General features: G+C 51.9%; 3 non-coding genes across 3 annotated transcripts; 1 reads left to right on the forward strand and 2 right to left on the reverse strand.

Moving 5' to 3' along the window:
* Positions 1-19028: 19028 nt before the first annotated feature.
* TRNAV-CAC (transfer RNA valine (anticodon CAC)) lies at positions 19029-19101 on the reverse strand. Its single transcript has one exon. It is a non-coding gene; the product is annotated as a tRNA-Val (tRNA).
* Positions 19102-24349: 5248 nt separating this feature from the next.
* On the forward strand, positions 24350-24421 carry TRNAE-UUC (transfer RNA glutamic acid (anticodon UUC)). The gene has a single exon. It is a non-coding gene; the product is annotated as a tRNA-Glu (tRNA).
* A 579-nt stretch (positions 24422-25000) lies between these two features.
* Positions 25001-25072, reverse strand: TRNAE-UUC (transfer RNA glutamic acid (anticodon UUC)). Its single transcript has one exon. It is a non-coding gene; the product is annotated as a tRNA-Glu (tRNA).
* Positions 25073-27043: the final 1971 nt, after the last annotated feature.

Genomic DNA, 27043 nt, shown 5'->3' on the forward strand with positions numbered 1-27043 from the left:
GAAGGGGCAGCCCCGGTGGCGCAGTGGTTTAGCGCTGCCTGCAGCCCAGGGCGTGATCCTGGAGTCCCTGGATCGAGTCCCACGTCAGGCTCTCTGCATGGAGCCTGCTTCTCCCTCTGCCTGTGTCTCTGCCTCTCTCTCTCTGTGTCTCTATGGATAAATAAATAAAATCTTTAAAATAAAATAAAATAAAATGACATGAAGATATGTATCTCACCCTTGAGATTGGCGTACATCTAAACTGTTGATAGCACACTCTGTTGGCCTGGCTGTGAGGAAGCAGGCACTCTGATATGCTGAGTGCGGAAATGCAACGAGTACAACTTCTACCACAGGGATTTGGCAATATCCAGCTGGCCCAACCAGCAATACCATTTTATTACCTTTTTATTAAGCAATTCTGTTGTAGGAAATGGTTGGGGTTTGGAGCCAATGGCCAAGAAAGAATTCTTGAGACATCAGTCCAAAATGGTGGTTTAAAATTTTTTTTTATTTTAAGATTTTATTTATTTGAGAGACAGAGAGTTCATGAAGTGGGAGGAAGGGCAGGGGGAGAAGAAGAAGGGAGCAGGAAGCCCAACTAGGGGCCAGATCCCAGGACCTGGGATCATGACCGGAGCCAAAGGCAGATGCTTAACTGACTGAGTCACCCAGGTGCCTGGCAAAATAGTGGTTTCATTAAAGCAAGGGGATAGGACCTACGGGGCAGAAAGAGCTGCACCAGGGTCCAGAGGAGTGACCCGACTATATTGCGAGTGGGGAGGGGCTTAGGGATAATGAAAGTCTCTAAGGAATTTTGGAAGCAAGATTTCCAGGATCCCAAGGGAGTTAGCTGTTGTTAGGAGAAGGCAATTTATTACCGTCTAATAAAACACTAGTCAGGAGACCCTGCAGATGTCTATCAGTGGGTCATATGCTTGGGGGATGATCGCCAACATATGTCTCGGAAGGTGGAGATAAAGGAAGTTTCCAAAGGAATTTTTGTATGTTTAAAGAAGACTTACAAAATCTTGGGGGGTGGGAGAGATAATGTTAAGCTAAGATTACATTTTGCCTTTAGCAAAGTATTAACTTGGAGACAGTTGAGTCCCCAGCAGGTCATACTGCCTGTTTCAAGGACTTGTCAAAGGGCTGTAAGTAGTAACAAAAATGTTCTTTTCTTTTTTTTTTTAAAGATTGTATTTATTTATTCATGAGAGATACAGACAGAGAGAGAGGCAGAGACACAGGCAGAGGGAGAAGCAGGCTCCATGCAAGGAGCCGGATGCGGGAGTCCATACCAGCACCCCAGGGTCACGACCTGAGCTGGAGGCAGACACTCAACCACTAAGCCACCCAGGCGCCCAGTAAGAAAAATTCTCTTTCGTCTTTGCTTCTCACATCAATTCCACTTCTAGAAATCTATCCCAAAGATACTCCAAAAAAAATTATATATATATATATATATAATATATATATATATAATATATATATGTGTATATAATATACACACACATATATACACACACACACAGACAGACACAAAGGAATGAATGTTACTAAATGTAGCACGGTAATAGCTGGAAACAACCTAAACTTCTGTCAATAAGACTATGGTACCTCCACACAAGGGAGTATTATGCAACTGTAGAAAGCAGTGAGGGGGTGCCTGGCTGGCTCAGTCGGGAGAGCATGAGACTCTCAATCTCAGGGTTTTGAGTTCAAGCCCCACCTTGGCATAGAGCCGACTTCCAAAAAAAAAAAAAAAAAAAAAAAAAAAAAAAGGCAATGAGGAATATGCTACTATGGAATGATCATCAAGAAATAACTTTCGGGATCCCTGGGTGGCGCAGCGGTTTGGCGCCTGCCTTTGGCCCAGGGCGCGATCCTGGAGACCCGGGATCGAATCCCACGTCGGGCTCCCGGTGCATGGAGCCTGCTTCTCCCTCTGCCTGTGTCTCTGCCTCTCTCTCTCTCTCTCTCTCTCTCTGTCTCTCTCTGTGACTATCATAAATAAATAAAAATTAAAAAAAAAAAAGAAATAACTTTCATGGGATCCCTGAGTGGTTCAGCGGTTTGACGCCTGCCTTCAGCCCCGGGGCATGATCCTGGAGACCGGGAATGGAGCCCCGCATTGGGCTCCCTGCATGGAGCCTGCTTCTCCCTCTGCCTCTCTGTGTCTCTCATGAATAAATAAATAAAATCCTTAAAAAATAATAATAACTTTCAAAAACAAGAGAAAACTTTCAAGTGAATAAAGTGAGGTGTAGACTATGAAAAGTATGCTCTCGTTTATCTAAAAAAGGAGACTTAGGACACCCGGCTGGCTCAGCGGTGGAGCCTCTGCCTTGGGCTCAGGGCGTGACCCCGGGGTCCTAGGATCGAGTCCCGCATCGGGCTCCCCGCGTGGAGCCTGCTTCTCCCTCTGCCTCGGTCTCTGCCTCTCTCTGTGTCTCTCCTGAATAAGTAAAATCTTTTTTAAAAAAGAGAGAGCGAGAGCGAGTTGGCTACAAGGCAGAAGCTACATAACGGAGTTAGCGCCTCGGCTTGCTCTCGAGTTTAGGGCCCTCGCCTTTCGCGAGACGAGGTCGCCCCCTGGCGGAGGCTGGCTCTGCGGCCCCGACGCCCTGCGCCGCGCGGGGTCTCCCGCCTCCCGCCTTAGACTACGTAGGGAGCGGGGTCCCCAGCAGAGGGTGGGATGGAAGATTCTGAGCAATGGGAGAGCAAAGGGTCAGGGTCAGGTTCTAGAAGGAAGTTGGGGAGGAAGAGGGACGGGAAACCCGGGAGGCGCCGAGCCTGGAAGACTTAGGGGAGGAACTTGGGCTTCCTGTGGGTGGAGGGTGCCCGCCGCCTGCGGCTGAAGGAGGTGATTAACACGCTGACGTCACCTGGGGAGAAGCCCTGGGGAGGAGTGCAGGGGACGATGGGGTTCTGGGGAACCTGGTGAGGTGTGCTGGCCGGGAGCCCGCAGCCGCGCTGACGTCGGCTTAGATGCTGTGATCAGATGCGCGAAAGCCTGGTCTTCCCAGAGCCTGGGCCGGGGAAAGGCCCTGGCACGGCCGCTTGGGCCCCTGGTGGGGAGGGCCGGGCCTCGGCCACTGTGAAAGTGGCCCCTGGGGGCAACGATGGGCGGATCCCCGCGTCCTGGCCACTCTCAGGTCTCCTCTGACCTCACCTCCTGGGAACTTACTCAGCAGCCAACTCCCCCCTCTGGAGTCGGGTCTCTAAGGGTGGAAGGCTCCTTCCCCACCCCGTCACTCTGGCCTCGCCCTTGGGTGAGAAGCTTGGGAGCGGCCGCCTCAGCGTGCATCTCCAATCCTCTTTCCAGTTTTCAATAGGAATCCAAAAGAAATAAACACTAAAAACAGGCAGGTTTCCTAAGTTCGTTTTCTGGTCCTGTAACATCTAACTCCTGAATTCACTCTTTGGCCCTAGCTAGCTGCAGAATGCGTCCAGGCAGCTGCACCCTGGAATAATTAGTTCCACCCATCCCCACACCTTTCTTTTTTTTAAAGATTGTATTTATTTATTCATGAGAGACACAGGGAGAGAGAGAAGCAGGCTCCATGCACATGGGACTTGATCCCTGGACTCCAGGATCGTGCCCTGGGCCAAAGGCAGGCACTCAACCGCTGAGCCACCCAGGGATCCCCCCACACCTTTCTTTGTCCTGCCTTCACTTCTCTTTAAAAGGTGAATTTCAACAATAAATAAAAGATGAATTTCCAGACAATTCTGTAGGGAAGACCCTGGGCTCACTAGCTGTGGTAGCCCTTCCCGGGTGCAAAATGCAACATATTCTCTCGGAGCCCATCAGCGGGGAGCATCCTGATGGAGGAAGCGGGTGGAAAGACGCCTCGCAGGGGGCCGCCCCCAGATCACGATTTTTTTTCAGATCGTACTTTTTAATATAACAAAAAGTCTTCTGAACCTTATACAGTGGAGTGTTACTCAGCCTTAAAAAGGCGGGTGTTTGGTGTTTGTCGCAACGTGGGTGAGCCCTGAGGACAGGCCACCTGGTGAAACAGGCCGGGAATGATGGCATCGGTGAGTGCTCAGTCAAAATCCTGAGCGGGAAGCAGAAGGCTGGTGGCGGGGGCGCCTGGGTGGCAGTTAGATATCCGACTCTTGATGGTGGCTCAGGCTGGGATCTCAGGGGCATGAGATCAAGCCCCGTGTGGGGCCCAGGCTGGGCGCGGAGCCTCCTTAGGGTTCCCGCTCCCCCTGCCCGCCCCCCTCTGTGTGACGGTTATTCAATTGTATGGACGTAGTTAATGATGTCCTTTTGGAATATAGGTGAGGTGTGGTGTCCTGAGCAGACGACCCCAGAGACGTCTTTTGTGCTCAGTGGTGGTGGTTTTATGAAAGCCTGGGGACAGGGGACAGGTCCCACGGGCACAGAGAGCTGCCGCCTGGTGACGGCTGGTGACGTTCTGGGGAGTTGGGGGAGGAAAGGAAGGGGGAGGCTTCAAAGGGATTTTCATGTGGCTAAGAAGACCTACGGGACCCTGGAGGCCTTGCTATTGTCACCTTACGGTCCTTTTCCCTCTAGCCAGGCGTTAACATCAGGACAGTCGGGAGCTTCCCAGAGGAACGGGCCCTCTGCCCCTTCAAGTCTCCGCCCCTGGGCTGCAGGTGATCGGGACATTTAAGGGTGCCTGCGTTTCCTTCTGGAGCCAGGTTATGGCTAAAAACGCTTAGGGCAGCCCGGAGTGCCTGGGGATTGTCCCACACACCCCACCTGCGGGGAGGGGAGTCAGCCTCACTTTGTCCTCAACTCCCTCTGCTCCCTCATCACTAATACCGCGGGACTGTACGGGTCACAAGGGCCCAGATGGTAAGTTTTACGTTCTGTGTATTTCACCGCAACACAAAATTGAGGAAAAACAAGTCGTGCGTGCTGTGCACTTGGCTGAGGGCCACCAGGGAGGGAGCCGGGCCGGGACCCTGCAGCCAGAGCCTCTAGCCCCCGGCCCTGCCCTGAGCCCCTCTCTGAGCTTCCAGGTTCTTCCTTCTGCATCGGACATCACATCACGCAGTCATCATTCAGGCCTCGAAGCGCTCCTGAATTTTACCCCTTCCTTTTCCTCTCGTCAGGAACCAGGCACAGGGTCAGTCATTTCCTTAAAAAGTCTGGATCAGACTACTTTGATCATTTGCATCATTTTTCGAGCCATTAAAATATACCAGGGCCTCACCACTGCCCGCACGTTTCACTGATGGCTAATACCAGGCTGAGCGACAGGCACCAGAGAAACCTTGCGAAAGGAGTTTCACCAAGTAGACATTCAAAGAAACCCTTAGGATCTGACGCCCCCTGCACGTCCCCTCCCCCGGGAGCACTAGGCTTGTGACCGCCAGCTTCACAGCCACAGCTCAGCCCTTCTGCCCATGGGTCCTGTCCCGGTGCCACCCAAATAAACTTACTAAGTTGCAGCCGTCAAATGTCTCCAGAATTCTTTCTTGACCATCATGCTAGACGAGCTCACAGCAAAACGAGGATAGTATTAGTACATTTTACACAGGAGAAAACTGAAACCCAGGAAAGTCAAACAATTTGTCCACAGCAGCACAGCTAGGTGCAACTTTAAAACAATGATTATTTGGTTTCAGAAACAGTTCCCTGATATAATCCACCCCCCTGCCACTTCTAGATTAACATACTTTTTAATTGGGCATATAACTTCTCAGAATAAAAACTGTATTTCCTGGCCTGAATATTTCCTTCTATAATTAAAAAAAAATTTTAACTTAAAAAAAAAGACCCCTGAAATTATGGCCAGAAGACCTAAATTCTAATCTCCAAAATTAACTGGTTATGGCCTTACACAAATTATTAAGTTTCTCACTCTCTCAACTTTTACATTTTTCTAAATGAAAGAAAATAATTTATATACTCTTTTAAAGTAGTTGGAAAAGGACAAGAGCGACATTTTAGATTTTAAGTTCACATATAACATTACATTAGTTTCAGTTGAACAACATAATGATTCAGTATTTGTTTATTGTGAAACGATCACCACAATATTTAGTTAAAATCCATCCCCATATGTAGTTACAGAAAAAAAATTTTTTTAAGGTTTTATTTATTCATTCATGAGAGAGAGAGAGGCAGAGACATAGGCGAGGGAGAAGCAGGATCCCTGTGGGGAGCCTGATGTGGGACTTGATCCCAGGACCCCAGGATTATGACCTGAGCTGAAGGCAGGTGCTCAGCCGCTGAGCCACCCAGGTGCCCCCCAATTTTTTTCTTGTATGGACCTTTAAGGTCTACTTTCTTAGGAACTTTCAAATAGACGATACAATATTATTAAGTCCAGTCACCACACTGTACATCACATCCCTAGAACTTATTTTATAATGGAAAGTTTGTCCCCTTGATCTCCTTAACCCTTTTTGCCCACCCCCAACCTCTGCCTCTGGCAACCACCAATCTGCTATGAGCTTAGTTTTTTAGACTCCACATATAAGTGCTGTCATATGGTATTTGCCTTTCTCTGACTCATTTCACTGACCATAATGTTCTCAAGGCCCATCCTTGTTGTCACAAATGGCAAGATTTAATTCTTTTCTATGAGTAGTATCCCATTATAGACACACACACACACCCCACATCTTCTTTATCCACTCATCCATCACTGGGGACTTCAGTTGTTTTCATATCTTGACTATCGTGAATAATACTGCAGTGAACATGAAAGTACAAACATCTTTTCGAGATAAGTGTTTGTGTTTTCTTTGGATAAATACCGGGAAGTGAATTACTAAATGATATTGTAATTCTATTTTTTAAAGATTTTATTTATTTATTTGGGAGAGAGAGAGCACAAGCAGGGGGGAGGGCAGAGGGAGAGGGAGAAGCAGGCCCCCTGCTGAGCAGGGAGCCTTGAACTGCGCTGAAGGCAGCCGCTTCACTGGCTGAGCCACCCAGGCGCCCCAATTTTAAGTTATTCCTGATTATCCTGCAGAATTGGTGCCCTGAACTGCCACTGTCACTGGGCACAACCAGTGCGGCTTGCGTGTCTGACTCTGGTACTCTCCCCACTGGCTCCAGGGACGTGTGAGCTGTGCAGTCACCTGTGACCCTGCACTTAGGAAGGCCATGCTCTCGGTTTGATGCTCTGCGGTTTCCATCCTGAAATTCCCAAGAATGTTTGAACAAGGGGCCCTGCATTTTCATTTTGCACTGGGCCATCCAAGTCACGTAGTCAGCACCGGGTGCTGGACACTGCACGCTGCTCATCAGGCCACTGTCACTGTCCCCTCTAGAGACTGGATAACCCTGATCAGGAATCACTCCCCGTCTTCCCTGCTGCTTCTCCTCACCTGTTCCCAATTCAAGATGCGGGACCGCAGCATCTAAACTGCAGAGTTTCCAGCTGCAGTGGGAACTAGAAATATGAATATCTAGTATTTTACGGTGGGAGGGAACTGTATCTTCTAAGGAGGAAGTGGGTGGGAGTCCTCCAAACATAGGAAGTAGGTTCAGAGGCTCAAGAGCCAAAGGGGATCACAGATGCTCAGTAAGATAGAACGACAGGTATATATAGATTTGTCCCATTCTTCGAAATAACTGTCTAATATTCTGCGGGAAGACATACTGGAACTCAGTCATTGCCCTGCTGATGGGCATTCATGATATTTCCACTTTTTTGCTACTACAGTGTTGTAACATATCTTTCTACATTTGGCCTCACGTACTTATGATTTTGTCTCAGTAAGCTAGGTTCTTAAGGGTGGCGTAGCTGGACAAAAGTGAATATGTCTATGTTGAGTATTTACTGCCAGATTACTTTTTTAAAAATATAGTATAGTAACTTACAGTCCCACCCACAACGAAGTGCCTTATTCCATCCTTCAAGTTTCTGAATATTATCACTCGTTTCTTTTTATTAGTCTGATGAGTGAAAAATGATATATCAGGGAAAATAAAAAGAAAAATGACATCAGTATTCTTTTAATTTCTGATCTCTTGGCTACTAGCACCTTTTCACATGTTTATTAGCCACCTGGAGTTCCTTTTTTTACAAATTACCTATTCATATCCTTTCCTCATTTTTCTTTCATTTTCTTCCTTTTTCTTATCAATTTGTAGGTACTCTGTGTATTAGAGATACTCTATTGTATCATACGTGTTGGAAAATTTCTCAGAGTGTGTTTCTAGTTTTTTTTTTTCTCTATGGTATGCTATCTTTAGTCTTAAATTTTTTTTAATTTTATTTATTTATTTGTGAAAGAAACAGAGAGAGAGAGAGAGAGAGAGGCAGAGACACAGGCAGAGGGAGAAGCAGGCCAATGTGGGACTCGATCCCGGGTCTCCAGAATCATGCCCCCGGGCCGAAGGCAGGTGATAAACTGCTGAGCCACGCAGGGATCCCTAGTCTTAATTTTTTAAAGGTAGCTAAATATGTCTTTTCCCTTATGATTTCTCTTTTTGTTTTGTTATTCTTGCTTAAGAAAGTTTCACCATACATTTCTGTGTTGACTGGTTACAATAAGCACATTTAAAAACAAAACACTTTTTTTAAGGAAAAAAATCTAAAGACCATGAAAGAGTATGATGAAAACCAGTATTTTTAGGTCCAAATCTATTACCAACCTAGAGGCTCAGTCAAGTCACCGAATCTCTCAGTATCTCCCTGTCTTAGTTTTACAAGTAGAGGATAAAACCACCTGCCCTGCTGATGTCACAGGGTCGCTGTAAAGATAAAATCAGATTTTAAAAGAGTTTTGAAAAGTATAAATATGGGTTAGAAAAGTATAAGGTATTGGGGTACCTGGTTGGCTCCGTCGGTGGGGTGTGCCACTCGATTTCAGGGTCATGAGTTCAAGCCCCACGTGAGGTGTAGAGATTAGTTAAATAAAACTTAAACAAAATAAAAATATAAGGTATTATTACTATCATGTGTTTTCCCTCTTTACTTGAAAGGTAATGTGATGAGTAAAAAGAGTCATGTTCCATCTTGTGCCAATTACTAAGCGCTGTGCCTCTGAGCTGCTTGTTTAGTTTCTGTAAGGTTCACTTTCCTCATTCTTAAAATAAGAGTTGGTCTCTAAGGTTTCTTCCTGCTATAAGGATCTGAAAATATTACAGCGAAAGCCCGAACAAGAAAGTTATGTGAATTTTTTCTTTTTGCATTAAAAGTATATTCTTAGGATCGAGTGCTTAACTATGTATCTTAAAGATATGTAAATGGAGAATGGGTTGGAAGAGGACAACTGTACATGCACGGACACTCATTTGGAGTCGTCCGCAGTGGCTTAGGTGAGGGATGGTGGTGGATTGAACCAGGATGAGAGCAAAGGAAACAAACAGTGAATTAGGCTTCAGTCTCACCTGATCATTTGGTCCATGTTGAGGTGTTTGTTAAGTCACAGAAAGCGCTGATATGATGGATAGATACAGGTACAAAAGCTTTAGTAGCAAAACCAAAATTTATTTCCCATCCTGATCCAAATTTGTTCTCCAATTTTCTTTTTTAAACGATTTTTATTAATAAAAGATTTTTATTTATTTGAGAGAGAGAGAGCGCAAGCTGAGGGAGGGGCAGAGAGAGAAGCAGGCTTCTGGTGGAGCAGGGAGCCTAAATGCAGGGATCCATTCCAGAACCCCGGGATCATGACCTGAGCTGAAGGCAGACGCTTAACCGATGGAGCCACCACCCAAGTGTCCCTTCAATTTTATTTCTTAATACCAAGGCTCTTTCTAGTGCAGGCTAATATTTCGACATATGTACTGGCTCACAATTTACTCTTTATCCTCAAATATGTCTGTGTGGGGGGAAGGTAGCATATTTTATAACTGGTCCAACCTTGTTCCTAAGCCTCTGTCCCACAAGATGGGGAGAAACAGGGGAAAATCTAACTACCTAATTTAAGATCTCTCAGTTCCTTCCTGTTTTGCATAGTAGTGGTGATTGTATTTCCAAAGAGACCACATCAATATCTCCCATCCCAGGAACTGTTTTGCAATGTGAGCTGGGCATCCACCCTTGAAGAGGTGGAGTCTATTTCCTTTCCCTTTGAAACAGAGTTGGCCCTGATTACCTGTTAGAATGGGATGGAAGCCCTCATATGTAGCTTCTGGGGTACAAGCCTTAACAGATTTGTGGCTCCTGTCTGCCTTGGTTGGAACATTTCTCCTGGAAGTCCGTTGCATATAAGAGGTCTAGTCACCTTGCCAGAGACAGAGGCCACCATGGAGAGAGGCCTAAAGCTATCTTGATTGTTACAGCTCAAGCCAAACTCCCATCAGAACAGCCCAGCTTAAAAAAGAAAAGAAAACAAAACAAAACAAAAACCAGCCGAGCTGACCCCGAGATTCTTTTTTTTTTTTTAAAGATTTTATTTATTTATTCATGAGACACACACACACACACACACACACACACACAGAGGCAGAGACACAGGCAAAGGGAGAAGCAGGCTCCATGCAAGAAGCCTGCTGTGGGAGTTGATCCGGGTCTCCGGGATCACACCCTGAGCTCCAGGCGGCACTAAAACGCTGAGCTACCCAGGGATCCCCCCACATGCTCTTTTTTTTTTTTTTTCCACATGCTCTTCTTAAATGTGATGTTGACATTCCTCCCCATGTGGGGTGGAATCTATATTCTCTCCTCTTGAATTTGGGTGGGTCTGTGACTAAGATGGAAGTAACACAAAGTTAAAAAAAAAAAAAAAAAAAAAGATGTTCTCCTCTGCCATCTCTTAGGATGCTCTCCCTTGGAATCCAGCCGCCCTGATGTGAGGAAGCAGACCTATGGAGAGGCCACGTGGATCCCAGCCCACAGCCAGAATAACCTCCGAGCCCGTGAATGACTGCAGGTAATGCCAGCGCCAGCCTGTCAAATCATCTCTAAGGCTCTGTCTTCCAGCCGAAGTCCCAGAGATTTCCGAAGAGAAACTGTCCCCATTCTATTCTTTCCCGATTCTTGACCCTGGAGTGGCTCGTTACGCAGCAGTAATCAGAACACTGGGTCAACACCCTCAAGGCGGAATCTAGGTGCATGAGGAGCGGTCATGGGAGCAGAGGGAGGGAGGCAAGCTCAGGGCCTGTGGCTGACCCCTGGGACCTAGCTGCTGTCTAGTCTTTTCCTCTAGTTTCAGGCCCTGCCCAACGGGCTGCTTTGTCTCATTCTCTCCTTCCCTTGTTTACAGAAGGCGTTGTCTGGTCCCAGCGCCTTTCCTTGGAAGGTGATGGTTCAGTCTCTTCAGAATCCATTCTTCTCTTCCTCCTCCTCCAAACTCCCAGTGTGGCTGGATTCCCTGGATGGCTGGGTGTTCTCCCTTTTCTCAACTTTTTTTTTTTTTTTTTTTTTTTTAAGATTTTATTTATTCATGAGAAACAGAGAAGGCGGAGACACAGGCAGAGGGAGAAGCAGGCTCCCTGCAGGGCCGTGATGATCCAATTTAAAAAGGGATTTGTGGGGCCCCGGGTGGCTCAGTGGTTCGGAGTCTGCCTTCAGCTCAGGTGACCCTGAGGTCCTGGGATCGAGTCCCACATCGGGCCCCCAGCACGGAGTCTGCTTCTCCCTCTGCCTGTGTCTCTGCCTCTCTCTCTCTCTCATGAATAAGTAAAATCTTTAAAAATAAAAAATAAAAAGGGACTTGTGGACAATCTACAAATGACCTGGGTTTGCATCTAGAATGGAATCTCAGGTACGGGTCACAACTTTATTTCTTCATCTGTTGCATTTTGATGGTGATTATCTCCTCACATTGTTAAAATGATTAAATGACGTTGTAAATCATAATCCGATACAAAATAAATGAAAACAAAAATTAATTATTATGACTAAAAAAAGTGTATTGGCCAATTCAAGACCCTCCCAGCTGTGGCGAACCGCGGCGCCGTCCTACCCTAGAGTCCCAGGGAGCACACACAGGGGGTCCGAGCGGTTCTGGTCTTCCGCAGGCCGGGGGCCGGCGCCGGAGCCACGGGCGGCTGCGAGCACCTGCGGGCACCTGCGAGCGGCTGCGGGCGGCGGGTCAGGATGCGCCCTCTTCCCCGCCCGCGACAGCCCGGCTCCGCTCTGCTTCCCTTCCGCGCCGCGCTGCCCGTACCGCGTCACCAGGCCCTCGCTGCCGGGAACCGACACCAGCTCTTCCCGCCTTCCGGTCGTGACTCAGCCTCACTGACGGGAAGCCTCCCAACCTCTGGCGCGGGCAACCGAGCGGGCGCGGGGGCCTCCTCCGGCGGGGGCGGGGCCGGCCTGACGGGAGGCGGGACTTCCGCCGGCGGAGGCGGGGCCGGACCTAACAGGAGGCGGGACATCCGCCTGCGCGGGCGGGCCCGGACCTATCAGGAGGCGGAGCATCCGCAGACGGGAGGCGGGGCCGGTCGTAACTGGAGGTGAGGGAGGCGGGACATCCGCAGGCGGGGGAGGCGGGGGAGGCGGGGGAGGCGGGGCCCGCGGTGGTTGGTTCTTCGCGGACTAACCGGGCGCCCCGGCTCGCCTCTTTCCGGAACCTGAAGCGTTGCACCTCGGGTTTGGAGTTTCCGAGATGTCCGGGTAGGCTGGCGGGCTTGGCTCCGGTGCAGGGCCGCGTCCCGGGCCAGGAAGGCGAATCCCCGCGTCACGAGTTAACGTTAACGTGCCCCCGTTTGTCTTTGTGGTGAAAGGTGACCCCTGTCACCCTGACCTGACGAGGCTGCTCATTCTTCATGACGTCTCGCGTCTTTTTACCGTACTTGAAGTTTGTGTTGCACTGCCCTGTCCTCTATTATTTTTTAAAGATATTTAATGGTTTTTTTTTTTTTGTTTTGCTTTAAAGATTTTATTTATTCATGAGAGACACCGAGAGGCAGAGACACAGGCAGAGGGAGAAGCAGGCTCCATGCAGGGAGCCCGACGCGGGACTCGATCCTGGGTCCCCAGGGTCACGCCCCGGGCCAAAGGCGGGCTCCAAGCCGCTGAGCCCCCCACCCAACCCCCGGGATCCCCCCTCCTCTATTTTTAAAAACACTTTAACATTCTCTAGTAGCTACTATGTGAACGTAATAAAGCAAGTCCAGGGGATCCCGGGGGGCTCAGCGGTGGAGCGCCGCCTTCGGCCCAGGGCGTGACCCCAGGTCCCGGGATGGAGGCCCTCCGCGGGCTGCCTGCATGGAGCCTGCTGCTCCCTCTGCCTGTGTCTCTGCCTCTCTCTCTCTCTCTCTCTCTCTCATGAATAAATAAGTAAAATCTTTAAAAAAAAAAGTCCAAACCTCGACGTATATGCACGAAAAGTAAGTCTCCTTTCCGGCTCTGCCCCCCCCCCCCCGCCCCGCCCCGTCCCCTCTCCAGAAGCAACCACAGTTAATCAGTTTCCTGTAGGTACTTGGTGGGTGATTCATACATGTGGATGTTTACATGTGCGTGCTGTGGCTCGAAGGAGAGCTTGGGAGCCAACCAGCAAGAAAGAATTCTGGAGACATTTTTGGGGTAAAAAGGTGGTTTTATTCTAACACAGAATAGGACCCATGGGCAGAAAGAGCTGCTGTGGGATTGTGAGCAGCAATCATTTTATACTTTGGGATTGGGGGAGGTTTCCAAAAGGATTTTTCCTATGTTAAAGAAGACTCACTGGATCCTGGAGGCCTGGCTATTGTCAAGGTAAGGAGGTCCCCCCCACCCCAACAAGGCCTTAACATTAAGTTTGGGTGTTCTTGGGAGACTGTTACACTGCCTCGGTCCAGGATTTGTCAATGGGCTGCAGGTTGTAAGGAAACTTAATTTTATCTACATTTCTTTTTGCCTTTGTTCTCCACATCACATGCTTATTATATATTCTCCATTTTCCCTCACCCACGTACCCTACACCCAAGTCTTTTAGAATTAACATAACTTGGAGCTCCTGAAGGAGTCCAAAAGCTAGGTGCTATGCAGAGTTCTGTGGTTGGCCTTCAAGGTACTTCTAGCTTTTTGACAGTTGAGGCAGAAGGCCCAACTATGGGAATTACAGGTGCATTCCTGGCCTTCGCTATGCATGGGCTGTTTCTAAACTAAAGGGAGAGGCTTGTCTCGTCTTCTAACTGGAGTTGGGCAGGATGGTGATGCCTGACACTCCTGACTTGGCCAGATAGAGCCCATTTCCCAGCAGCGTGTGAAGCTCTTGCCCGAAGTCCCGAAGCTTGAGTAGGATTACTGGCCTGGGTAGAGTGGCCTCTCGGAAAGCCAACGCTGCTTTTGCATCAGTGGGAGATCCCTGGGGCCCCCGTGAATAGGTCACAGTGGTGCATGTTGCAGGTGAACTGGGAGCCCCTGGGCCCTGAGACCTCCACCCAGCCAGACCTGAAGGCGTTGTCAAAGGTTCTTGGTGTTGTCACAACAACATATTCAAGGACAGACACACAGCACAGTGGACGGATAACACAAGCAGGAAAACTTATTAAAGTGAGAAGTACATTCTCGAGATATGAGAGCGGCCAAGCTCGAGGGAGAGGGAGAGAGAGAGAGAGCACGCTGCATGCCCTGGTGGTTGGGTTCCTATCTTTTGTTGACAGTTGTTAACTAGGGGATGGAATATGCATTACTTGGGGTGGGAAGCAGGGTTCTCCCCTTTTTCTTCCGAAGTTGGTCAGGGGTTTCAGTCATAGTGATGTAGTTTGGGAACAGAGGTGAGGTGTGGTGGGGTGAGGTCCCGACAACCAAGAAGGAAAGCTTGAGACGTCTTTGGTGCTCAGTGGCGGTGGTTTTATGAAAGCAGGGGGACAGGTCCCACTGGGCACAGAGAGCTGCCACCTGCTGTGATGAGCTAGGCTGGTGACACACTTGGGAGTTGGGGGAGGTAAGGAAAGGGGAGGCTTCAAAGGGATTTTCATATGGTAAAGAGGACCTACAGGACCCTGGAGGCCTTGCTATTGTTAAGGTTGACTTTCCCTCTAGCCAGGCCTTAGCCTCAGGACAGTTGGGTTCTTCCCGGAGAAACGCGGCCTTCTGCCCCTTCAAGTCTCTGCCCCTGGGCTGCAGGTGATTGGGACATTTAAGGGTATCTATCTGCGTTTCCTTCTGGAGCCAGGTTACGGCTAAAATGCTTAGGGCAGCCCGGAGTGCCTGGGGATTGTCCCACACACCCCACCTGCGGGGATGGGGGGGTCAGCCTCCGCTTTGTCCTCAGCTCCCTCTGCTCCCTCATCAGTGGCATCCTCCACTGTAGGCCCGGCTGGCTTGATCCGGCTTCCTGTGGAGGGCTCCAGGACAGGCCTGTGACCTTCCCATAGCTGTGTAGTGAAAGGTGGCTTCCTCCTTGCTGGCTTCTAGGTCTCCTGTTAGAGCCTAACATGCCGACTACTGCGCTCAGGCCCCAAACGCCTGTGACCCAGGCATTTCCTTATTTCTTGGCAAGCCTTGCTGATTCTATCCTGAAACGCTTCAGAAGGCTCATCCTACTTTCCTCGGACCTGGGGTGACAGCAGCCTGGGCCCCGCATGACAGCCGAGAAGGGAGCAGGGTGAGAAGACCACAGTGCTATGAGCTTACCTCCAACCCCCCTGGGAAGTCACGGACTCGTTTGCTCCTGGGTACCAGGTCTGTCTCCCTGTCCCTGGATTTCCCTTTTGCGTCCCACCAAGGATCAGGCTTTGGAAGCTCCTGGCCAGTCGGGGTGGTGCAGGCCTGTCACCCTACTAACTCTTCGTACTCTCCATAAAGCCCTGAAATATTCTGAGCAGCAGGGAGGGAGTCCGTTCAAGGTCCGCAAAGCTCTGATGCGCCCCCTTCTCTTCCCCAACCTTCTGGCATCTGGTCAGAAAGGAGCTAGTGGTCACCCAGCAGTGCCAGAGCAGCTGGTCTGGAGCAAGGCTGAGGGAGAGCCGTCAGCCACCTGGGACTCCTGGTAAGACTGAAGCAGGGCCACCGGAGGAGCTGCAGTTACTCCTTGCCTACTGCTGGTTGGCTGTAGTTTATGTTTTTCTCGGATCCCTTCTCTCTGCCCTGCTGTGCCTCCCAGGGATATGGATTTCCCCCTGCTCTCACCTCTTGCAAAGCGAAAGCCAAATTTCTCACATCTTACAAGGCGTTCTACTGCCCTCTAGCTCTCTCTTGATACAGTCCCAGGGGTCTTTTTGCTACTCCTGGAATGCAGCAGCTCCTGCCATAGGACCTTTGCACTTCCTGCCCCTCAGCCTGGAAGCTGGGCACCCACCTATCTGGGCTAGTTTCGTCACTTTTTTCAGGTTTTGACATTTTATTTTACTGTATTTGACACAGAGAGAGTGAGCAAGCATGAGCGCAAGCAGGGAGAGCAGCAGGCGGAGGGAGAGGGAGAAGCAGGCTCCCTGAGGAGCAGGTATACAGGGCTTCAGGGGCTTGATCCTGGGACCCTGAGATCATGACGTGAGCCAAAGGCAGACACTTAACTGACCAAGCTGCTCAGGTGCCCCTTCTTTCAGGTTTTAATTCAAAAGTCACTTTCCCAGGGGCCCTTCCTTGGCCATGTATCTAAAACTTGCCATACACCACCCCCCACACCCATTCACCCCACCAGTGTCCCATCCTGCTGCTCTCTAGTCCCCCTCACTCCTTATCATCACTGAATATACTATATACTTTATCTTTTTTATTCTCAGTCTCACCCACTAGGACGTAACCTCCATGCTGTCAGGGATTTGTTTTTGTCTCTCTTTTTGGCGTGACTGAATCCCCAAAGGTTAGAAAAATACCTGGCACCCAGGCACTCTATAAATCTGCGTTTACTAGAGGACATATGACGGTGTTGGTTGTCATAGCAGGGAGTGCATGGGGGAAAGGAAAGTAAAATGGGCGGATGCCCACTATAAAAATATTTACAGCAGTTAGAAACAAAAGTCTAAATGTACAGACAGCAACATGAGTAGGTCATAAAGTCACAGTGCCCGGTGCAGAAATTACACACAGAACCACTGCACATTTTACAAGGATACGTACAAATCCAAGATACATATTAAACAGTGGGGCTGGGCAGAGGGAATAGAGATAAGCAAAAAAAAATTAAGAGAAAAGAAAAATAAAGTTTTGTACCCATCCAGGTGGATAGAGGACAGCGAAATGAGATTAGCACTGTACCTGAGGTCCACTCAAAAATTATTTAATGTTGTGAATATATATTTTTGTTTCATACAAACTTTTTAAAAAGATTTTTTTTTATTTATTTATTTTATTTATTTATTTTTTTTTTTATTTATGATAGGCACACAGTGAGAGAGAGAGAGGCAGAGACACAGGCAGAGGGAGAAGCAGGCTCCATGCACCGGGAGCCCGATGTGGGACTCGATCCCGGGTCTCCAGGATCGAGCCCTGGGCCAAAGGCAGGCGCCAAACCGCTGCGCCACCCAGGGATCCCCTAAAAAGATCTTTTTTAATTCCAAAAAAATTGTTTTAAGTAATCTCTGCTCCCAGTGTGGGGCTCAAACTCATAACCTCAAGATCAAGCATCACATGTTCTACCAGCAGAGCCAGCCAGGCACCCCTTGTACAAACTTTTTTAATAAAAAAACTTTAAAATACATATTTTAAATGTATTAAAATACATTAATTTTTTAATGTATTAAAAAATTAGCGCTGGGGGGGCGCTGGGGGGGATCGTTCAGTCAGTTGAGTGTCTGCCTTGGGCTGGGGTCATGATCCCAGGGTCCTGGGATGGAGCCCTAGTGAGGGTCCCTGCTCTGCCTGAAATCTGCTTCTCCCTCTCCTGCTGCCCCTCCCCCATTTCATGTGCTGCTCTCTTTCTCTCTCTCTTTTTTTTTTTCTTTAAAGATTTTATTTATTCATGATAGACATAGAGATAGAGGCAGAGACATGGGCAGAGGGAGAAGCAGGCTCCATGCAGGGAGCCCGACACAGGACTCGATCCCAGGACCCCGGGGTCACATCCTGAGCCAAAGGCAGATGCTCAACCACTGAGCCACTCGGGCATCCCTATATTGGCATATTTTTAAAGGCTTTTAATATTTAAAAATATTTTTTTATGAAGGAAGTGACCCATGATGGTCAGTGAGCCACAGGCTAGCCACAATTAAGACAATGAACATACTCATCACTTCCCCCCTTAAAATTTCCTTGGGCCCCTTTTAATTCATCACCTGACATTTACCTCCCACTCTCCGAGCCACCTCGGATCTGCTTCTGTCTTTATAGTTTTCATTTTCTAGAGTTTTATATGAATGGAGTCACACAGCGCTCTGGTTTTGGTTGGGTTTTCACCCAGCATAATTATTTCAAGAGCCATGGTGTGTCAAGGGTTCATTCCCTTTTCTGGGGGCGGAGGGTCACCGGCACTCTGTCGCAGGGGACACCACAGTTCACTGTCACCTGTTAAATGGCCTTTGGGTTGTGCCTGGTGCTCTCTTTCCACTTGGTAAATACCAAGAATTAGAATGGCTGAGACCTATGGTAGGAGTTTAACTTGTAAAGAAGCTGCAAGTGGATTTTGCATTCACAGCAGCAGGGCAGGAGCGCGGCTTCCCCTGCAGGCTCCGGGAGCAGCTCCCGGGTGGGGCAGCCCTTGTCCCCCCGCCTGGCCGTGTCCAGCGTGTTTGAACTTTGTGCTCCCCTAATAAACGATGGTGAACACCTTTCGTGTGATCCTTTGCCTCTCATCTGTCTTCTTTGGTGACGTGTGTGTGCAAACTGCCCATTTGGGGGGAGGACGGGGTTGGATAGTGACAATGACTAATTAGAGGAAACCCTATTGCATCCACCTGACCGAGAGCCGACGGCGTACGGAGTCCCCGTGGGGAGAGGCCGCGGAGACCGAGAAGGGCCATCACCGCTGGGGACCGGGACCCGGACCGGGGGCGGGTGGAAGCTCAGACGGAGAAGAGAAACCAGTAAAGGCAGGTGGGGGCGGGGGGGGGGGCGGCAGGGCTCCTCTGTCCTGCGGGCCGTCCTCGGGGAAAGCCAGCCCGGCCGACTCCCCGGAGGAGGCGCGTCCGCCGCGGTCCCCACCGAAGGGACCGGCACCGGGCGGAGTCTGACCGGGAACCCGGCCGTCGGGGGTCCGGCTGCAAGCGGGGGCTCGTTCTCTGCGCGGCCAGCGTGCGTTCCCTCTCCGGGGCCGGAAAAGGACGCGTCGCGGCCAAAACATACGCGTGTTTCCGCCCGGTTTCGAACCGGGGACCTTTCGCGTGTGAGGCGAACGTGATAACCACTACACTACGGAAACCGGCCGGCAGCGGGCGCCTGCGCAGCGGCCTTGGCTGGGGCGGCTGGGGGCCGCGGGGCGCTGGGAGCCGCGGGGCGCTGGGGGGGCGGGGTGCTGGGAGCGGGGCGCGGGGGGGCCGGGGTGCTGGAGGGGGCGCTGAGAGCGGGGCGCTCTGGGGGGCGCTGGAAGCCGCGGGGCGCTGGGGGCTGCGGGGGGCGCTGGGGGCCGCTGGGAGCCGCGGGGCGCTGGGGGCTGCGGGGGGCGCTGGGGGGCGCTGGGAGCCGCGGGGCGCTGGGGGCTGCGGGGGGCGCTGGGAGCCGCGGGGCGCTGGGGGCTGCGGGGGGCGCTGGGAGCCGCGGGGCGCTGGGGGCTGCGGGGGGTTCTGGGGGGCGCTGGAAGCCGCGGGGCGCTGGGGGCTGCGGGGGGCGCTGGGGGCCGCTGGGAGCCGCGGGGCGCTGGGGGCTGCGGGGGGCTCTGGGGGGCGCTGGGAGCCGCGGGGCGCTGGGGGCTGCGGGGGGCGCTGGGGCCGCTGGGAGCCGCGGGGCGCTGGGGGGCGGTGCTGGGAGCGGGGCGCTGCGGGGCGCTGGGGGCCGCGGGCCTGACCGCCGGCGCCCCCTGCAGGCAGCCTCGGCCGTCACGGCGCTCCTCGCCGGGCCCCGCGGCTGCGCCCCGGGTCGGGGGGCGGGGGGCGGGGGTGAGGGGGGAAGCAGGGGGCCGGCGCCGGCTCCGCCGGGTGCGGAAAAGCGGCTTCCGTCCGAGACAAGGAGAACACTGGGTGTTGGCCCTTGCGGAGGACGCCTCCGTCCCGCCTCCCGTGTCTTTCCCCCGCGAGTCCCCTTCACGCCTCACGCTCGGTGTCTGCGCCCCAGACGTGGGGGGTCCCGCCTGGGCCCCGGCGCCCTGGCCCTGCCGGCAGCGCGGTGCTGACCCTGGAGCCGCCGGCGTCGGCCCCACAGGTGCACCTGCGCCTGCCGGACCAGCTGGGCCGCGCAGGTTCCCTCGGCCGCCTGCTGGGGCTGATACCGGTGGCGACTCGGGAAGGGCCTGGAGGGAGGCCTGGGTCGGGTGCCTGGGCGGGGGCGGGGGGCACGGGCTTTCCGTGTGGGCCACCCCCACCCCAGCACCGCCCTGTGGTCCCCAACCGCGGAGCCCCGCCAAGCCCCTACCTAAGGGACTGTTTCTGGGGAGGCCTCATCAGGTAGGAACGATCCATTATCCTCTCTCCAGAGGAGGGGGGCTGTCGCTGACATTTCCAAGCTTCCAACCATCATGGTTTTTCTGGGGACTAGGCCCCATCCTGAAGCTCTCCAGGGGCCCCCAGGAGTCCCCTCGTCAGAAAAGAACACGCGCCCACCCAGGAAATTCCGCGGGGTTCGGAGCTCTGTGCCAGGAAACAGGTCTAAGAACCAATGTTAGGACAAAAGAGCGTCCTAGCACCTTTCCTTAGGTGTAATTTCTTAGGAAATTAGAGGTTTTAGGAGTCCTGGCCGCCGGCCTGGCATGAAGACCCAGGTGTGCGTTTCTTGTTAAATCACAAGATCATATTACCTATGCGGGGGCTCTGGGGGGGGGGGGTGCGGAGGAGTTGGGGCTCTCAGTGGAGACCCAACTAAGGCTTAGAAAGTTGGAGAACGGTGAAGTCACTCCAAAGCGCAGAGCTCAGCAGGACACTCGGCTCAGGAAAGGCCTTCCGGGGCTAGGATGGCACCAACGAGCGCTGGATAAAAGGCGAAGGCGGCCAACCAGCCGCACCCCAGGTGCCCGCCTGCTCCGCTTCCCAGGTGAGTCTCACCCAGGTGCTGGCCACCTGCTGGGCCCAGCACCCAGCTTGCCACCGCCCCGGCCCCAGCGCTGTGATCCCGAGCCTGGTAGCAGGTCGGCCGTGGGTGATTCCAGAAGCCAGACTCGGAAATCACCACTGCCACTTCGGGAGCCCAGAACTTTGCTTCATCTCTCCCAAAGCCCCGCTCCAGCCGGAGGGAAGGCCACTGCTTCCTTCACCCCGAGTCGAGCCCTGAGTCAAGAATTAAAGGGGACCCTGAGGGGCGCCTGGGTGCTCGGTCGGTGGAGCGGTTGCCTTTGGCTCAGGTCATGATCCCCGGGCCTGGGCTCCCAGCCCAGCAGGGAGCCTGCTTCTCCCTCTCCCTCTGCTGTTCCCCCTGCTTGTGCTCTCTGGCTCTCTCTTCCTCTCTCTGTCAAATAAATAAAGTCTTAAAAAATTAAAGTGGACTCTGGGCTGGCTGGAGGGACCCTTGGGCTGAGGGAGGGGGCAGTCAGGGTGGGGTGCAGTGGGGGCTCCCATCCGCGAGCACCTTAGCCTGATGTCAACAGCCTCTCTGCAACCTCTCCTGCGAGCCCGTTTCATTTCTTTTTAATATATTTCATTATATATTATATATTTCATTTCTTTTGAAATATATTTTAAAAGTAAGAATGCTGATCCTTTACTCAAAGGTGTGAATTAAGAATGTGAGTTCATGGGAAGCCTGGGTGGTTCAGTGGTTCAGTGTCTGCCTTCAGTTCAGGGCATGATCCTGGAGTCCTGGGATCGAGTCCTGCATCGGGCTCCCTGCAGTGGAGCCTGCTTCTGTCTCTGCCTGTGTCTCTCATGAATAGATACATAACATCTTTTTTTCTTATTTAAGAAAATTTTTTAATACATAAAATGTTAAAAAAAAGAATGTGAGTCCTTCTAGCTGTGATTCTCAATAGAGACAAAGGGCAGAGTCAAACACCCGGTTGCTGGGCTGATCAGCACCTGAGGTCCAGGCAGGCTGTGGAGACTTAAGATGTCCTTCCAGTGATTCCAGAATGCTCCTCCTCCCCGGAAAGTCACTGAGCTGTTATTACACTTTCACTCGGAAACATGCACAGCAATTCAGATATCTGCTAAATCTAGAAAGGTTTAGGTCCATATCTATGTCAATGGAAGCACAGTATAAGTAACTATGAAACTCTCTCACTTTGAAATCCTTAAAATGGTTAAAATTGGAGTTCTAGGCGGCCCAGGAATTTTATCCTTTCGGTCTTCCCCCTGGTGGCTGGCACCTGGCAGGCAAGTCCAGAGCCAGGCAAATACCCCACCGGGCTTGCAGGATCAGAATGCCACCCTTCATCCCTTTGGATTTCTTGTAAAACAGGGGTGTATTCCTATATGGTAACTAACTGCTTGATTTTACGTGTAAGCTTGGAAATAAGAGGAGTAAGCAGAAGCAGTGACGTAACAAATCAGTTCAGTGGCCGGGAGTTACTAAACCCTGGTCTCTTATGGGAATAAGATGGGAATGAGTCACCACTACGCTCGCTAATGAGGAAGGAGACCAACGAGCTACAGGGCTTTGGTTGCTCTTGTGCCCCAGCTCCAGGCTACCGCTCCCGTGACAGGTGGAGGAGAACGTCAGAAACATCGCTGGCTTTCCGCCCCTCCCCCGCCCAGGCCACCTGCGCCCCCAGGGTTGTGGTTGGGGGTCATAGCCAGCCCCTCTTCCCACCGTGGATGCAGAGGTTGCTGGGAGGGGTGAGGCTGCCGGGCCCCGCGTGGGAGTGGGCGAGCAGGGGTGAGGCTCGGCCTTGCAGAAGCAACGGGGCAGCAAAATCCAACTGCAGGCTCTGGAGCGAGGCCTGCCCTGCTGGGCTCCCGCCGGAGGAGAGGGCAGCAGGCCATCGTGAGAACCGACCGTCTGTGGACGTCTGTCCCCTGTCCCACAGGCAAAATCACCTGGGGGACAGCCGAGGCCTGCCTGGCAGGTGCAGCCCGGGTGTCCGCAGGTCTTCGGCCGCTTGCTCGAGACGCAGGACGGGGAGGATGGCCAACCAAACCGAGCCTCCCACTCCAGCTGGGACGCTTGAGAAAGAAGCCTCAAACCATGAAAATGCAAATGTATTTGTACTCAACTTACCATCTGGTCCTCGGATCAGCGACAAGGACAAGCGCTGTGGGGCTCAGTGGGAGACGAGCCCGTCAGCAGAAATGTGCTGCTAGGGGTAGTGAAACTTAAAGCTTCTCCCCTTCCTGAGCCTTCCCTCCCAGCTCGTCGGGGTGGCTTTTTATTTGCTATTTAATGTCGTTCTATGTAAAGAAACATTAAAATAATTAGCGTGGATTTTACCAGTTCTCATCAGAAGGGCAGGGCCCATTTCTCAGCCTCTGCCTTAGCTTGAGTTAACCGTCGTGGAGCTTCTCTCCTCCCCACAGGCCCTCGGGCCGTGGCGTGTCCCCAAGATCCAGCAAATATGCAGAGCGTGTCCCATTTACTAGCTTATTGTGACTCTCCGTTGACCGAAGCGAAACCCATTTCCTGGGAAGCTGCTCTCATCACGCTCTGTTCTCTCCCCCACTGCCTCAACTTCCCCCTAAAAGTTTCTGCTAAGCTCTGCTTGCCCTTCCCTGCGAAAGAATCACCCTGTGCTGTTTGATTTGAGACATTTGCAGATTTCTGAGCTGGGGCCATGCCCTCCTTTTCGAGAAGTCTCTCCTTTTCTAAGTCTGGATTTGTGTTTAGTTGACAGGTCACATATAAAAGCGTTCAACTCAGGCAGCACCACTGAACCACGCAGTCCCCGTCTCACAGCCGCTGGGGCCGCAGGGGTGGTTGTCCCGACCAGACCGGCCGGGCCGAGGCGCAGAGCTGACCCACTGGGTTTGGTTTACTTCTAAGCGCGCACGTTCTACGCCGTTTCCTCCCTTGGGCTTGCTGCTAAGGAAGGAAGGACGGACGGAAAGGAGAAGACACTGGCCTGTGCTCACTTTGCTTTTCCTCCTGTGTCATTGCCCCCCCCCCCCCCCCCCCCGCCCCCCAGCGGCTGGCTAACCCGGGAAGTCACTGAGACAGGCTGGGAGAGCATTCCTTGGCCTTGGTTTTTCTTAGAAGGCCTTTCCTTTTTGCCTTGGAAGCAAATTCTGCGTGGGTTGGCCAGTGTGGCCTCTGGGCCGGCAGGTCCTCACGGAGGCCAGGGGCTCACTTCATGCTTCACCAAGTCTTGGGACGCCCACTGCCTGCCTCCCGGGTCCTTCTGGAATTCTGTGTGCAACCAACTAGCAAACGCTACATGCAAATGGCAGCAAGGACGGTGTTCACGAATATTCCCAGTAGCTTCTCTGCTCACACGCAGGCTCCACTGCCCCTCTGGACTCCAGTTAGGAGGAACACGTTCAAGATTATTTAAAATTTCCGGGATACTCTTCAGACATCTGAAGTTTCTACCGCAGGCTTGACTGGGTCCTAAGATCCTTTGTCACAAGGTGCTGCCGGACCCCACCAGGCGCCCCTCCCTGGTGGTCTAGTGGTTAGGATTCGGCGCTTTCACCGCCGCGGCCCGGGTTCGATTCCCGGTCAGGGAAGCCTGTTTTCTTTCTGCTCACCCGCCACCTTCTACTGTTGCTCCGAGTGACTCCGTTTTAACCGAGGCTCTTTCCCGAGGCCCTCAGGTCGTGTCACCGGTGTTGAAGGGACAAGGACCCTGTGAAGAATGAGAAAGTCCTCGTGGGGATTCAAACTTGCCTCGGCCCCCCTTTGTTGGAAAATAAGAGTCATTCTTTTCCTAGGAGAACATTTCTACCCGACACAAGGGAGTTGTGTCAAACGACTGTGACAGCTCTTAGGGTTTGGCTGGTGCAGGCAGGCTCCCAGCAATGGAGGCATGTGTCCCCCCCCCCCCCCCCACGTTCAGGGAAACCTTAAGTCACATTCCAGGGGTGGAGACAACGTACGTGATTTTACCAGATCCTCTGCTGCTTGGTCTTTTGTAAAAACCAGAATATATTTCTATACGGTAATTAGTTCGCTTTACCTGTAAGACAGGAACTATGGTAAATAGATGAGGACCGATCCTACTAAAATAGCAGATCATACGACCGGAGCTTGGCCTGTGGGCGAGAATCCGGAGCCCCGCCCACTTGTGGGGCGGAAAAAGGACAAGCTTCCCTGACCGGGAATCGAACCCGGGCCGCGGCGGTGAAAGCGCCGAATCCTAACCACTAGACCACCAGGGAGGGGTGTGGGGGACGCCAGGGCCGCGTCTCTTGGAATAGGATCTTGAGAATGATGCAGGCACCTGTTGGAGATCTTTAGAAATGTCTGGAAAGTGTTTTGAGGGGGCGGGTGTGGTGCTGGATGCTGTGACTGCCACTTGGGTCAGGGGCTGGAAGGAGACTTTAAGTGGCAGAAAGGCCACAAGAAAGACTGTCACAAGTCAAGCCAGGGAAGAGGACAATTTTTCCTACATTTTCGCTGCACCCCTCCTCTAGGCCATGCTGTTAGGTGGGACCCGGAATGACCCTCGCAAAGGCCTGAAGTTTGGTTAGAGTGCCCCCCCCCCCCCCCCCCCCCCCCCCGTCAGTGTTGCAGGGGTGGGTTAGGATGCCCTCTCACCCACCCCCACCCCCACCATGTGTGAGCTGGGAAGGATCAGCAGGTGGCCAAAAAAGGGCTGCTTGCAGGGGTCAGAGCCTGGTAGTGGGAGGTGAGGTGCCCGGACGGGTGCGCAAGACCACTCTCCCTGCTGGAAGGAGCTAGAATTGAGAGGAGGGTCCTCCCCCAGCCCGGTGCTCAGGCACAGAGCTGAGTCCACCGGATTCTAAATACACATCTGGCCTCATAGGTCCTTTAAGACCTACTTTTGTCAAGGTGGGTGGGAAGATCTTATTGTATTTTACTCTTTCCTAGCTTGAGAAATTTAAAATATTAAATTTTATTTAATGTGGTATGCGGCCTTCCCTTTGTACTATTCCCCACAGCTACAAATACCAGGCGCTCCTACTTCTCCGAGCTTCCAGGCCCACTCCTGTATAGAGGCCCTCGCCCCACACCTTGGAGCCAAGGTCATGCTCTCCCAAACTGAGTCATCTTCCTCCATCCCACCCACCAGGAACCTTTCCCCAGACCCCACCACTAGTTGAATCACAGCACCCTTGGGAATGAGCTTGGAACTTTTCCTACCCAGCATATTCCTTAAGCATACAGTTTTCCCATACTAACCTCCATGGCTTTCCCTCTAGGATGGACAAGTCCTCTGGGGAGTGTTTTCACCTCAGCAGCCCTAGCAGCAGCTCCCACATGGATTGAAGGTAGTAGGCTAACAGGTATGCATTTTCTCCTTAAAATTGCATTCAGTAGCATGTTTCCAATTAAAAAAAAAAATGATGAGGCTGTTTCCGTTTCCTGTAATCTGAAGAGCCCTCAGATTTTCTGCTAGGACTTAATGCGAGGAAGGAGAAGAGGGGACCCGCGTGGGACGGGTCTTAGAGCTCTCCAGAGAAACGGAACCAATAGAAGACATACTGTACACCTGTAGCTGTCTCTGCAGACCACGTGATTATGGAGTCCCAAGCTGCAGAGTGGGTTGGCAAGCTGGAGACCCAGGAGGGATGACGGTTTGATGGCTTGGTTCCAGTTGGAGCCTGAAGGCCTGAGCACCACGGGAGTTGCTACTGCATTTCAAGCCCAAAGATCAAGGCCAGCAGGCTGGAGACCTAGGAAAAGCCCCAAAGCAGGAAGAACCCGATGTCCCTGCTCAAAGGCAACCCAGCAGATAGTTCTCTCTTACTGGAGAGAGAGCAGGCGGTATTTTTAGTCTCTTCCAGCCACCACCTGATTGAGCGAGGCCCACCCACGTTAGGGAGGGCAATATGCTTTATTCAATCTATTGATTTAAATGTTCATCCCAGCCAAAAACATCCTCACAGCAACGTTCCAAATCATGTTTGACCAAATATCTGGGCACCCCACAACCCAGTCAAGTTGACACACAAAATTAAATGTCCCAGAAGGCGGCTCCTTATATGAAGCACACAGAAGAGAAAGCCGCCTTGGTTAGGTAGGCTTCAGTTTAGGGTAATTGTTTTTTCAGAGCTTTTGCCCTCACTGGGTATAAAGCAAAGATGCCTCATCTGGTCACAAAACAGGGATGAATTAAGAAGGAAAAAGTCCCTTCTGGCAGAGAAGCAGGAGGGCTGGGGAAGAGT

Source organism: Canis lupus, chromosome 38, assembly GCF_048164855.1.
Source record: "Canis lupus baileyi chromosome 38, mCanLup2.hap1, whole genome shotgun sequence".
Taxonomy (NCBI): Eukaryota; Metazoa; Chordata; class Mammalia; order Carnivora; family Canidae; genus Canis; species Canis lupus.